The 14,356-nt window shown below is 36.5% G+C and overlaps 1 long non-coding RNA gene across 1 annotated transcript in view; it reads right to left on the bottom strand.

Annotated features, from left to right (window-relative positions):
• Positions 1-14,356, bottom strand: part of LOC125699148 (uncharacterized) — a 126,205-nt gene that overhangs the window by 18,491 nt on the left and 93,358 nt on the right. Inside the window, exon 8 of the long non-coding RNA XR_007379455.1 lies at positions 1-14,356. This exon is cut by the window's left edge and continues 11,035 nt beyond it. This is a non-coding gene — a long non-coding RNA (uncharacterized LOC125699148).

Below are 14,356 nucleotides of genomic sequence, written 5' to 3'. Positions count from 1 at the left end.
TTTTCATTGTTTCTGTCATGAGGGAAGATTTTAGCTGTGAATGCAAAGGGAAATTTGCTGTAAGAGTCACAAAGCTTAGTACCACGCACACATCATAACTGAGCACAGTGTGCATGCACTTCGTCACACCTTCACACTATAAAACAGAGAAATTATACTTAAAAAGCATTTTTTCCCCTGAAGGTTACAGAAAATTTAACAGCTCCACTATAAGCCATAAACTACCAACAGTTAACTGCCAGCCATTATTAGCTTCCCACTGCAGGCATGCCAGGTATCGCAGCCTAAGAAAAACCAACTGAAACCACCTTAGGTGGTAAACCTCCAAGTACAACAAGTTTGGAATGGTGCTAGGAGCTCATGTGAAGCAGCTGGCCTGAGAAGCCAGAGTGGGGGGCCACCCCCAGTGGAGCTGATGTCACTTACATTCAAGATCTCTGTTCCACGTTTCTGTTTTGAATCAAAGTTAAACTAAAAACACAGAACATTTTCAAAATTTCTAAAGGTAATTAAAATGGTGATTTTTAAAATTTTTTTAAAATTATTTATTTTTTACATTTGAAAAATGTTATTTTGGTGCTGATTATTTTGTCTGAAACAAATGGAAAAAAATGTAGAAATTCTGGATGAGCCTTTGAAACATCCCACTGTGAATGCAACAGATTTGAGAACCTCAGGGCTCCTGGGGTCTGTTTATCATGTAAATTAGATTAGGAAGCTCATAAATAGGTACAGGCACATCTTAACCAGCATTCTTGGTACCAACAGTGCCCAGTGTTGTGGTTGCTCCCACTGGTCAAACTTTCCTTGAAGTGCCAGGCTTCCACCTTCACAGGCTACGGTTTGGGACAGTAGTTACTAAAATTAAACCATTTTTAACAGTGAAGAGGGGAGACCGTGCTGCAAAAGCCCCAACATGAGCCAGAGACATCAGAAATTTGCCAAATCAACCAAAAGTGCTTACAAGGTATTTGATCTTCAGGTTCAGCTGCAGGCAGCCTGTAAGTTGCCTTGGAATCACAGATTCGTAGCAGAGCAACAAGTAATAGAGATTTGCCTGTGTTTAGTGAGCTTGGGGAGATGACCCACGGAGCTTCCTGAGAAATAAATTTTGTTTTCAATAACATAGTTTTCTAATTAAGCATTGCTAAATGGCAAATTTCTGCCTTTTTATCTTCTTAAGCTCTTGCAGGTATTTTCTGCGTTTCCTCTCACTTGTAGCTGTATTTCCCTAAGTACATTAGTATGTTGGAGTGCATGGGAACATGCTATCTTTATGTGTAAGAGAGAGCTTTGGGATCTGTAAAATCATTTTGGTTACTGCAAGATCATCAGTGCTACAAGAAGGATTACTTTAGTGGGTGAGAAGCCTTTGCATACATCATGTCACATACATAATGTGACTATTCTATGTTAAATTGTTTTATTCCATTATGGTGCATGAGTGCATTACAAAGCAGCTGTTGTATTTTTCTGTCTCCTCAGGAACAGTTATCACTGCGATGAGCATACTGCACTGATTCCAACTAAGCCCCAGACCCCTATTGTGCTAGGCGCTATAGCAACAAACAGTAAAAGGCAGTCCTTGTTCCTAAAGACATTTCCATCTAAATGGACAAGACATTGCCAGAGATTTCTCTTTTACTCTTCAGTTCATAACAGTTGCAAAACAACTGGAACGGCATCAAGAATTACAACGAATAGACTGTGATGATACCAGCTGTGGGATGAACCCGCAAGTAGGTGGGAGACCCCAGGCCAGTAAAAGACTGTGTGCAATCCTGATCCCACACAACCAACATGTAAACTCCTATCAACTCTAACAAGAACTAGGATTTTCCCTCTCCATTCCCATTTCACCAGATACACATCTATATGGGGTGATGAGTGTCACACAGTGATAACTCCAAATTAGCTTGGTTCTAAAAGCAAAGTTGCACTACTGACCTGTTGTTCCTATCAAGAGATATCTGGGAACTTATAAACAGAAGCATCTCTTCTGATATTAGGGAACGTGCTACATTCTAGATACTATTTACTTCCATCGCATAACTTTCCAGCCCTAACAGGAGAATCAACTAACTTTTTTTTTTTAATCCTTTCTAAAAGATGTAATGCACATTAAAGCAGAGATGGTTATGATTTCATACATGCAGGTCTGTTTTCTGAACATTCTGACTATGAATATAACATAATAGAAGTTGGAGTGATTCTCATTTTGCACCTGCAAGTATATCACAAAATTAACCATCTTTATTATTTTGCAAAACAAGCAGTACACTTCACTAACGGTACAGTCAGCTCAGTCAAAAGAGGAATGAACTTTCACTTAACATGCTAAAAATATAGTTGAGAAACCTTTAAACTCAGACTATGATAAAATAGACTGTGTTGGCTGAGCAGATCAGCAGCTGTTGCTGTTCAGGCGCCTTCACCCTAAGAGCATTCATCTTTCTTTCCACCAAATTTAGAGATGATGTCAGTGCAGCCAACCCTGGGAGTTCAAAAAATCAGAAGACAAACCAAAATAGAATCACAGGACTGATATCAAAGTATGAAGGATATTGAAACTGAAGCGTATGATTTGGGGAGGAGGGGAGGGGATGATGGTCAGTCCTTAGATTTAATTCATAGGAGACACTCTTCCCCCTTCCAGTTGTCTGCTCAGTTCTGGCTGTCTGATACGCCCTATTTCAAGGCTGAGAGGCAATGCAGGATAATGGGAAGCACAAAGAATTGGGAATCTATTTAAAGTTCAATTCTCCATCATATGTAAAGCCTAAATCCTGAAAATACCTTATCTGAATGCTCAAGCCGATTCATGCAAGCAGCCCCAGCAGAAAACAGTAGGGGTCCTCTCCTGCTTGACGTTTGTCGCTTGCATAAGTTATTATCATTGCACTTTAGAAATGTTACTCTCTGCCAAGTTAATAAGAAACACCTAAGAATGAATTGAGCCTGTCACTGACTTTCTCTGATTTTGGGCAAGTCCTGTATCATTTTCTATCCCAGCTTCCTGCTCTCCATAAAAAGATGATAACATTTATCTCTACAAAGTACTTGGAAGCTTCCAAATAAAAGACAATAATATTAAGAGAACGAATAAACCACGTTCTTCCAATGTAAACTGAATCCTAGAGAACACAGCTGGAAAGAAGGCTTAAAAATCAGCTAAAAGTCTTTCGTAATTTAATTTCTAAGAAAGTCAAACCCATAGAACTGAACTTGAGCCACTAGAGATCAACAATCAAGAGAAAGGTCTCATTTTTCCTCACTGCCAACAAGACCGTATTTCTCATTTCACAGTCTGGACATTTAGCACTTCAGAAGTATAAGCAGAATCCTTTTCTGGAAACTGCAGTTCCTCAGACTTAACATTCTTCATTCTGAAGCTTACCAGTATCTAAATATGTCTTTTTTTTTTTCCCCCCCCTATATAAATCCAGTTAAAATTCTACATTTTGTATTTAATTCCTCCCAATTTGGATTTATTCTGAATGTGAATTTTCTGATGTGTTAAGATAAAACAGCTTGCTAGAATAGTACTCACTAAAAATAATGGAAGGCTTTCATCTTTTATTAAGCATTTGAAATGACTAAATACTACTCACAGAATGGCTTAATTTGAAGAGGCAAACTGATATATTTTGTTAATTAGACCATTAAAAAACTAATTTAGGTGTAAATAAGTCTAGGTCATTAAATCTTAATGTACAGCATTAAAGTGAAACTTCAGTTTTCACACTTTATATTAATGTTAATTTATGACCCTACAAAGTAATTTTAAATAGAATTAACATCAAAAGAACCTACTTCACCCCATCCTCTTGTTAAAGAGAAGAATGTATTGATAGTAATGAAAAAGTGTCATTTCTGCTCTGTCCTCAGTTTATCATTTACATATATATATATATATATATATACACACACACACACACACACACACTTCTGTCTAAAAGAGTTTGTTTACACTTGGATATAAAACACAGATATTTTGAAATCAGTTATCTACATGAATATATAGAAAACACAGAAAACAAACAAACAACAAACAGTGATAATCAGTGACACTGCTACTAATTTTCAGAATAACAAGGACAAGCTATTTCAATGAAATTATGTAATTAGTCCAACACGCGATTAGGCAAAGCTAAAAAAGGCAATACCAAAAGGGTCAAGTCTTGGAATGATTACCATCTACAATGCTAAAATGTAACAGAAAGTACAGTGATAGTAGAAGGGTGGCACAACCCCATGCTGAGGTAAACGAAGACAAGCCCAAGTGCAGTAGCTATGGACAGAGAAACAAAATAAGAAAGACTATTTACCTTTGAAAGACCTCAGATAGGCAGGGACCTCCACTGAGATGCCCTCACCCCTGCTGCCAACCATTAAATGAGGTCTGAGAAGGGGCACACCCTGGCTCCACCCCTTCCAGTCACTCAGGTACATTGCATGCACCTGAGCTCCCCTGGGTTGGCCCTGCCTTCCCACCAGGTGCTCAATCACTGCTTCAGGCTGTGACTTAGCATTTCCACTACACCATCACAAAGTTGTATTTTCTGTTTCTCATAACTTTATAAAACTGGAACTATTTGGACCAAAAGTTTCTAGGAAATTTCAAACTCAGACTGATTTTAGAAAATTTCAGAAAAAAAAATCAGAAAATTACCAGAGAAATTCAGCCACTTCTATGAGCAAGGAAAAAGCTCGTTATAGGGACATATTTTATAGGAATTTAAATAGCAAAGAGATTGAAGAAGGAATTAACAGAAACTGGAAATGGACAGTAGAGTACAGGAGAGACAGGCTGAGTGCTCTAGAAAACAGATGCTATACCAGAGAATGCTATGGATCCTGGAAAATGGAAAAGAATGAGACTGGACTAAGAGTGGAAAAGGGAAGGACTAAAAAAAAAAAAAGTGTAGGGAATAGAAGGACTCTTGTTAAGAAGAAACCTTAGGTCTTAAGAAATACTTATTAAGAAGAAATTTCAAGGACACCAGAATCCCAACACTATTGTAAAAAGCATCAATTTTCATGTATTTCCACATACGTAAGTCAGGGACCAAAATTTAAAAATTCCATAGTATAATAATTAGTCATTCTTTTCAAATGCATCCTTTAATGAAACGTTACAAGTTCTCTCTTTTCAAGAGGATGCAGAAATGTCTGTTCTCTGTCGTAACAGCCAGGGAGGGTTATATTAACTCCCATCAGCAGGGATGCTGCCCAACATTTACAGGGATGTTCTGTGACTCTAACATTTGACTGTATCTGTTCCTGGACTCGGTGTCTAGTTGAGTTGTGCACATACAAAAATAAGGATCTTTAAAAAGACTTACATTATTTGCAGCCTTCCAAAATCACTTTGATATGCTACACTGATAAGCAACCTAACTTGTCTTTCCTTGCCTTCTAGATAACAATCTTCTCATATGAGTCACAAATGTTTCACTGAAAGATTGTACTAAATATGGGTGTTCCTGCATAGATTTTGGCAAATTGAGGGTAGATGCAGATTTTAGACTTAAGAAAGAAATTTTTCACTATGTGGGTGCTGAGACACTGGACCAGGTTGCCCAGTGAAGTTATGGATGCTTCATCCCTGGAAATATTCAAGGCCAGGTTGGATGGGGGTTTCGATGGACCTGGTCTACAGGAAGATGTCCTGTCCATGGCAGGTGGGTTGGAACTAGATCTTTAAATGCTCCTTTCCACTGAAACTGTTTTATTATTCTAGGATAAACAAAGTGTTATTGCAGTCAAATAGGAGTGATTGCTTCCACTATACATGTTCTTTAGAAGTGTGTGACATACACAGTTGAGCATGACACAAGAAAGTTCAAAGAATGTTTAAACACACCTCAGGGAGCCAGTATGTTTTCTACTGGCATTACAGAAGAAAGACTAATTGCATTTGCACAATGCAACTGTTTTATTTCTACTACTGCTCTTAATTTTTTTTTTTTTTTGGTAAAGATTTAATGCAGTCTACTTAAAGAAAGTTATAATAAAAAGCAGGTAATTAAGGACTAATCAATCAGAGATTATTGGACAGCCTGAATATATTTAGGTTCTACCATTTGAGCTATGCTTACTCGTTCCTCCTGATTTTCTGTAATATCAGCAATAGACTAGAATTCTTATTGCTGGCATCAAGGTGGTGTAATATCAACACTATTCTAGCTCCAAGTGCAAAGCACAGCACTATGTGGGCTACTGTGGGAAAGTTAACTCCATCCCAGCCAGAGCTGGTACAATTCTTTTGGCAAACATAGTCAGGATTGCCATATTAAACACATTTGTTTTTACTGAGAGCATAAAGATGTCATTTGAAGTGTATACACACCACCTCAAAGTGCCCTTCATGAGATGTGTGAAATTGATGGAGTTAACTGAAAGAAAAAGCACAGTTGGTGAGATTGTCATGGGTTCGTTACATACACAGTGAATTAGGAGGTACAAGCTGCAGTTGAACTACTTGTGTCCCCAGCTGATTGAAATGCCACATGTTAACATGAATAATCCATTTGCAATAATAAAAAATATGTCTTAATGCTAATGGAATAATTATGTAATTTTCTTTTGAGAAAAAAGGGCTTTCCTGATTTCCATTTAGAAAGTTCACAGAATTTCCTAAAATTAAAACTTCTGCTGTCTTGGAAATTCTCTTACTTGGTTTTCAGAAATGTTATTACTTATCCAATTATCTAGTGGAGCTATGTGACAGACAGGCTGCAGTCAGTGGTCTAACATGATCAAATTTGACACCGCTTATTGCTTTCTTAGGTGTCTTTTTGACAGATTACACTTGGTGTACAAAAGTCTAGGTGGAGGTTGTTGGATTATATGATCTTCCTTTGTAATTTATCCAAAACAATCTTTAGCTTGAATTTGCTTCATTACAATTGAATTTGTTAAATCTGAAACAAGTGAACCTGCCACTGATCTGCTGACACACTGAGTTCAAGTTTCTTCTTACTTAGTACACTGTGGAGTGTTTAAATGAGAATTCTCTGCTCCCCTTGGACGGGTGAAGATTGATTCCAGTGGTGTTGCAATCAGACTGTAAATCAAGGGAGTTGAGACTGACAGCATTTCATTGGTATGACCAAGAGAAGAGCCAGATTATTCTTTGCCAATCTCTATGACTATGGAGAACCATTCTAATATTTCTTCTTTTCTTACTCGTTCACTACTGATATTGTGACAGGATTTGTAATACCATTAGGCTGTGATGCCAAGAGCAATCCTTTTAAAGAGTGTGACACTGAATACAGTCTGTGGCAAATGATGCCTTCAGTTAAAAAGTATAAATGTGACAGAACTCTCCCAAACCTTTCACAGAGAATGTCTTGACCAAAAAGTGACAAAAGCTGCTTCAGCTTCTGTAACACAGGATTGAGACAGAAAAATCTCAACTGAAAATTTCTTTTTGTGCAATGATTGATCTCACTTTCATTTAAAGTACTGTAAGTCACAAGGAATCACTGAAATCAGTTGGAACTACAGCCCTATATATTAAATGTCATAGGTATAAAAAAATTCTAAGATATTTTTAATGGGTCACTTAGCTCTGCTCCTTAGTTTTATTTTGGCTCTAACGTTTATCAGCCTTGCTTGTCCAAACTAACTCTTAAAGTAGAAATATTTAGTGAGGTTTGACAGAAATGAGCATACTACACTGGATATTCAAATATCAAGTAATACAGAATTTGTCATAACGGGTCCATCTACTATTCTACAGCTCCTCTTACACTTTATAGGACCATAAAACATCTAAATGACAGTAAGAAAAAGATAAAAGTGTTCCTTCTTCATCATATTTCTCTGACTCATGAAATTTGATTATCTGTACAATCACAGCAACAAATAGTAAATAGTAAATAAAAAATTACCCAGCCCTATTACATAAGTACACGTTATCTGTTCTCTGTTCCATTGAAAATTCCATGGACTACCTATTTCCTTTTATGTGTCCTGAATTCACTGGCCATAATTGCATGAGATATTTCTTTCACTGAAATATAGAATGCAGAACACCCCTATTGCCCTTCTGAACACTGGACTATTTTCCAACTGCTTCCTACTCTTTCCAAACAAAACCACACTAGGATGAGAATCTCACTGGTATGAATTGGTAAAGGCAGTTCATATCTTCTAAATCTTTATAGTCTTGAAGTGCTTTTTATGTAAATCTCACTAGCTTGCTGCATTTTTATGAGATATCATACACAGTCCATTCTATATTTTTTCTCAATCACAACTGGGAACAGCTGTACTGGAAAGGAAAATTTAGCTCTTAAAAAGCATCTCTTATGTCATCATGGTGTCTTGAAAGAACTATAATAAATGAGGAATGCTATGTTTCTGATTATTACACTCATTTGCTAGAAACTTGGCTTCTTCTCTGTTTTTTCTGTTGCTGTTTTTGGGTGGGTTGCACTTGGCATGTTTTTTTTTTTTTTTTTTTTTTTTTTTTTTAAGAATACACCACCAAGATACAATATTATTGTCATGGCATTTTGTTCCTCTAGAAATCATTTTGTCTGGTCATACTTTACGATCTCTAAAAATGCATCTCCAAGTGTGATCCAGTTTTCTATTGTAATGCTGCAAACAGATAAAATAATACTGATGAAATTGACTATGTTTTGTGTCATTACTGGTTCACTGATCACTGTGTATTCCATTACTATCTGTATGCAATGCTTCAAGGCCACACATGTATAAATATTAAACTTAATGGAATTAAATGATGACACAGAAATATGGAATAGATAATTAATGATTAAGCAATTAATACTCTTTCTTACAAGTCACAAACTGTTCTATGAGGCACTTCAGTCTTGCAGGGCAAAATTCAATGCTAAATTCTAAATTAACGAGGTACTTGTAAAATCACAGACTACCTTTTTCATCTCCTGTTACTATAGACTGTTTTTAAGCTTCTCAGCTAGTTTTCTCCTGATCAAAAGAGAAAGTAGTTTAAAGGAAAGCTCTTCCTCTGCCTTTATTGGTCACCTTTAAGTGAATATTTGACTGATGGGACCTCGTCAAGTTTTACATTTAAGAGACACTTAATAAAAAGGTACATCATTCTTAAATAGTCCTTAATTGGTTTGTGTGATGTCTGTGTCGGTACTTAGCAGAGGATTAAGTTTCACACTAAAGGTTTATTTCTACTAACCCTTCACTCATGCCGAGTATCCCTTTCTCCCTTGTGCATAGCCTTATTGATTTTTCCCAGAGTAATTTTCTTTCTCAGTTCTACAATTCTAAATCTTTTTCTCTGTAGTTTTTATAAAAGAACAAAATCATTTCTTCTAGATCTCTTATATCAAGTAAATTAATTTTAACTTTATTTGTTTTTGCTTGTAAACTATAGCAAGCTGTCAAGATCATCTAAAATTCACTGTTTCTACCCTGTATATAAACTTCAAAACAACACATTATGCCCTTTCAGATGCAATTGCCAGTATTTCCTTGACATACGAAATTAGCACATGATCTCAGTAACTCCTTTAATTATTGTCACAGCCTGTGGGCCAAATGCTATCTTATTTGCACTGCAGTTCTCTTATAACTCTGAAGTAGGTGATTTTTCTATATATTGTTTCACTTTCTACTACAAATACTCCAAAATCAATGCCTCCTATTTTACTACGTTGGCCCACAATGCGAGAGGAAAATGTTGGTGGTATGACAGTAAAGGTTGAACCTTCTCACTAATACTCCATTACGTTTTGTTGCCATGTAACAGATGGCAGCAGAAGGGCAGTCTGACAGAATGGCATCTGACCTGGGAGTGCCTATAAAACTAAGGCGTATCACTGAATTCTTCTGTGCGGAAAAAGTGTCACCCATTGACATTCATCAGTGCTTGTTGAATGTTTATAGAGACCAAACTATTTGCTCTAGCAAATAACCTTAATTATGCTTTATCTGTTCTAGCTCCCATGGGAATAAATAAGAAGCATTACTTTCAGAGCAACCTATGTACTTTTAATCTACTACCTACAACTGTAGCTCTGAATAAGAAAAGAAAAATATATATATATCAGTAAAAGTATTATTCTACAAAACCTAAAGGTGAGGTATATTTTTCAAGGTATTTCAATAATTACTGATTTGATACAAAACTCAAGAGCTTTTTAGACAGCCTGACCCAGGCTTGATCTATCACAGATTAGTAAGTTCTTCTTTTGAATATAACAACTAGCTTTGGTACATTAAAAATATTTTTCTAGTGGTAAGGAACAATATGTCTGTTGATAAATTATAATTTCTAATCCCAGTGTAGCATCTTGTGAGCATTTGTACATTCAGGACATAGCCTGGAACTGCATGGGCAAACATAAGCAAGAAACACTGGTCAGAAAATTCAGGTTTAGAGTCATGTTTCACTTATCTTATAGGCACAAAGACAATAATGCATAACTGATCTAAAGGAAGATGTTACAATGCTTTAACTGTTATGATGATTCCACAGGAAAGGCATTTTCCATGAGTTAGTGTCAAAAGAAGCCCACCTCTTATGGTTTGACCTAACATGCCACAGTAAATGTTTGACATTAGTGAACAAATGGCCACATAACAGGCAAGGGGTGAATGAAGGTAAGTCATCCTGTCCTGACCAGAAGTCAGGGAAGTAGCACAACAAACTGTATGTCAGTGAAGGACACTTGAAAAAAGAAAAAGAAAACACAATAAAAACAAGGAAAACAAAGCTCAGTATAGGACCAAAGAAAACCAACAACCAGAAACCACTACCGAAACATGAAGAAGTAACCTGCTCTCACAAACATACTTGATATATATTACCACTAATTATAATGATTTAAAGGAAAAAAATGAATTTTAAACACTACATATTTGTGAAATCAGAATTTTTTAAGTAGCTCAGTCCTGTTAAAGTAAGGAAGACTAATAATGAAGCACAGATTTTAAGGCAATCACTGTCCCAAAGCAATAATATGTTGAAAAAAAATTCAATGAAAAAATTACTTTGCAAGGTGGCATTAGCTACCACCTCTCTCATTTTAACTCATCCATTAGTACCAAAATGTTAATTGAATGGTACATGCACTGAACAGTTGTCCTGCAAATTGCCTTTGCTTTACCAAGAATCTAATGAATTAAAATTTAAAACATTCAGGTAGTTTGGGAGTTTCACGTATGGATAACAGATGAGCTCACATTCGGTGCTTTTCATTTAAAAAATTGGTCAACACCATTCATTACCTTTTCAGAATCCTATCATCTCTGAACAGACCTTTTTGATATTCCACACAGTGAAATATAAAGTACACTGAAAACACAACATACATGTAAGTTTCACATTGCAAAATATAGGAACTGCAATGCCCAGTTCAATCACAATACTGACATCATTCTCATTACTAATCTCTGTTTCACTCACCACCACAATGCTTGGTAATCCCAGCAGCCAGGAAGAAATATGTGGGTTGAAACCAGCACAAGCCAGCTGCTCTTTTTGAAACTCTTTTGCTAGATACCTAATCTCTATGCCTTATATTTGGCTAAGCAATGTACTCACTTTCCCCACACTTGTCAGGCTACCTCAGTGATAAACATTTACAACACTTATGAAACAATCAATTGATCCAAACAACAGACACAGGTTTTTACTCAAAACAAAGTCAACCTCTTGTCCCCTTGTACTGGGGTAAAGTCAGCCTTCTTTGCAACAGCAAAGTCACAGCCTGCATTATTCTCTGGGCATCTCCCTTGCCCATTTCCACTGAGTCTCCTTCCACTGTAGGACTTTACTGGACACTCCTACACCCAGTAAATTCTAATATTATTTTTAGAGCTCTTTGAGTCTACAGGTGTTTTTGCTGAAAAAGGTTAACTGATAAATTAAGAAAAAACAGTAAGAAAACTTTGTTTTCTAATGCATGCCAGAAAAGGAAAATAATGCATATGTAGTGTAGTAAAACTGAACATTAGAAATGGGATATGAAACACCATGTCAGAGACTGCTACCAGTAAACATATCAGTAAAATATAAATGATTAATTAGTAATAATGTGCTATTAGTTACCAAGTCAGTGATGGTAAAAGTCATAACTATGGTTTGAAATGCTTTTCATTATTTTAGTTAAGTTTCAACAACTATTTTGTGGTCATTCCATTAATTCACTAACTGATACAAATAAATTTCATTTCAGTATGAGTCTTGTCACTTGAAATATGCCATTAAGAGGAAGAAGAGAAGGAGTTGAGGAAATGTAAGTGTATCATTTTGGAAAATTATAACTACCTCCTCCAGCAGAAAGTGTCATGATTAAGTAGTAATGATTATTTTGAACCATTACTGTGTGTGCTCATCTGCCAGTAGAGATTTAAGCCACTTTCATGTCATGCAACAGTAAATTATTCTGGCAATTCTATTAGCAATTTATTTTCCAGATCTCTCTATTATATTTCAGGAAAAATAGCTCTTAATCAGAATTATAATTTTAAATAATCTTGTATGGTTTACTTAATAGAATATGATAGTCTATTATATCAAAGCCTATTGAGAATTTTCAATCAGTTGATCATTAACCCAACAGACTTTAATACCTTAGACAGAACTGTTCGTGTCTACTGGGGTGAATACAGATGCATTGCATGTGCTATAAATCCATAAATTAAAAACCTGTTTGAATCTGCTTAAAGCCTGTTACAAAAGCTGACTGAAATCCTTTTCCTGGGGAATTCCAAGCTGATATTTTACCTTCCATTCATTTCACTGTGCAAAAAAAGAGATCTGACTGTTCCCCTAAGAGACTTAAATACACTGACATGACAAGAGAACCTGAAGGAGTAATTGACTATAGAAATTTTCACTTGGTTTAAACTCATTCTGTGTTAAAAGCAACTGAATGACATGAAATGTTAATGATATTAAAATAAATGATTGTGAAATGTGAGAGAATGAAAAGCACAATCACAATCTGCATTGGCAGGCTTGATATGAAGGCTTCATTCAAACCTCCCAAGCCACTATTCATAGCTATTGTTCCGTGTCATGTCATCGACTGGGAAGAGACTGCCTCTGTCATCTCTGCAATTCCTCTTCTACTTCTATGGCTGTAGGCTGCTATTAGGATCGCTGCCAGATAAAGCAAATGCATTTACCACAATCTCTCTACCGAGGGCTGATGTCCTAAGTCCCTAAATATCTTGACAACCCTCTGATGAGTCTTCTCCAGTTTGCCAACATTTCCCTTGACCTGAAGGGCCTGAAACCAGATGTGATATTTGAGGTGCAGCCACAACAGTAACAAGATGACATATAATGTAGCCCAGTATGTGATTTGCCTTATTCACAGTAAGAGGGCACTGCTTGCTCACATTCAGTCTTGCATCCCTTGTAACTCCAGGTTTCCATCAGGGCTGGCTGTTTCTTAGTCAGTGGGATCCCAGTATTTATAAAGGCATAATGTTTTTCCAACCCACCACAAACTTTGATCTTCATTTTGTTGATCTTTATGAAGTTTCTGTTGGCCAGATTCTCAAATTTTTCTGGATTTCTTTGCACTGAAGTTCTATCTTTTGCCATAACACACCTGCAATTAGGATCATCTGCAATTTGGCCAACTGTGTATTCACTTGCTTCATACAATCACTTAGGTTGGAAATACCCTTAAGATCAAGTCCAACTATCAAATTAACCAATAATACAACCAAGACTACCACTAAACCTAAGCACCGTATCCACACACCTCTTAAATACTTCCAACAATGGTGAATCCACCACTTCCCTGTCATCCAGATGACTGATTAAGGCATTTCACATGAACAGCTTTAGTATTTACCCCTTCATACTCCCACATTAAAGCAATGATTGACCCCTTTAGCCTGATGGTCGCAAATTTTCAGACCCTTTAACTACCCAATGATTCAGCCCCAACTTTATTTTCCAAATGTGATTACTGTGAAAAAGAAGACAGTGCAAAAAGCTTTCTTGAGTCAAGTTATAGTACATTCACTACAGCTCCCTTCTCCACCACTGCCTCTTTAGATGAGTAGTTTTCAGGCTGGTATAGTAAGACTTACCACTCTCAAGTCCTTGTTGACTGCTCCCAATTATCTTCTTGTAATTCATTGTTTTTGAGAAAGAAAACCACCTCAGAATAGCTACTGCCTCTTTGTTCAGCCACATCCTTGTGATCTGCACGGCTAGATTCTAATCAGTACTTCAAATGCTCTCAGGTAAGTTTTCTAATTACCAGATTGCTGACCATTCTGGTCTCTTCACCTGCATTGTATCCATTCTGAAAACGCTCCCTGATGAAATTTTCATGATTTCCTAGATGTTTCAATTTGAGCAATCTTTTTC

This window comes from Lagopus muta, chromosome 12, assembly GCF_023343835.1.
Source record: "Lagopus muta isolate bLagMut1 chromosome 12, bLagMut1 primary, whole genome shotgun sequence".
Classification (NCBI taxonomy): domain Eukaryota; kingdom Metazoa; phylum Chordata; class Aves; order Galliformes; family Phasianidae; genus Lagopus; species Lagopus muta.
This window is presented reverse-complemented; position numbering and strand designations above follow the sequence as displayed.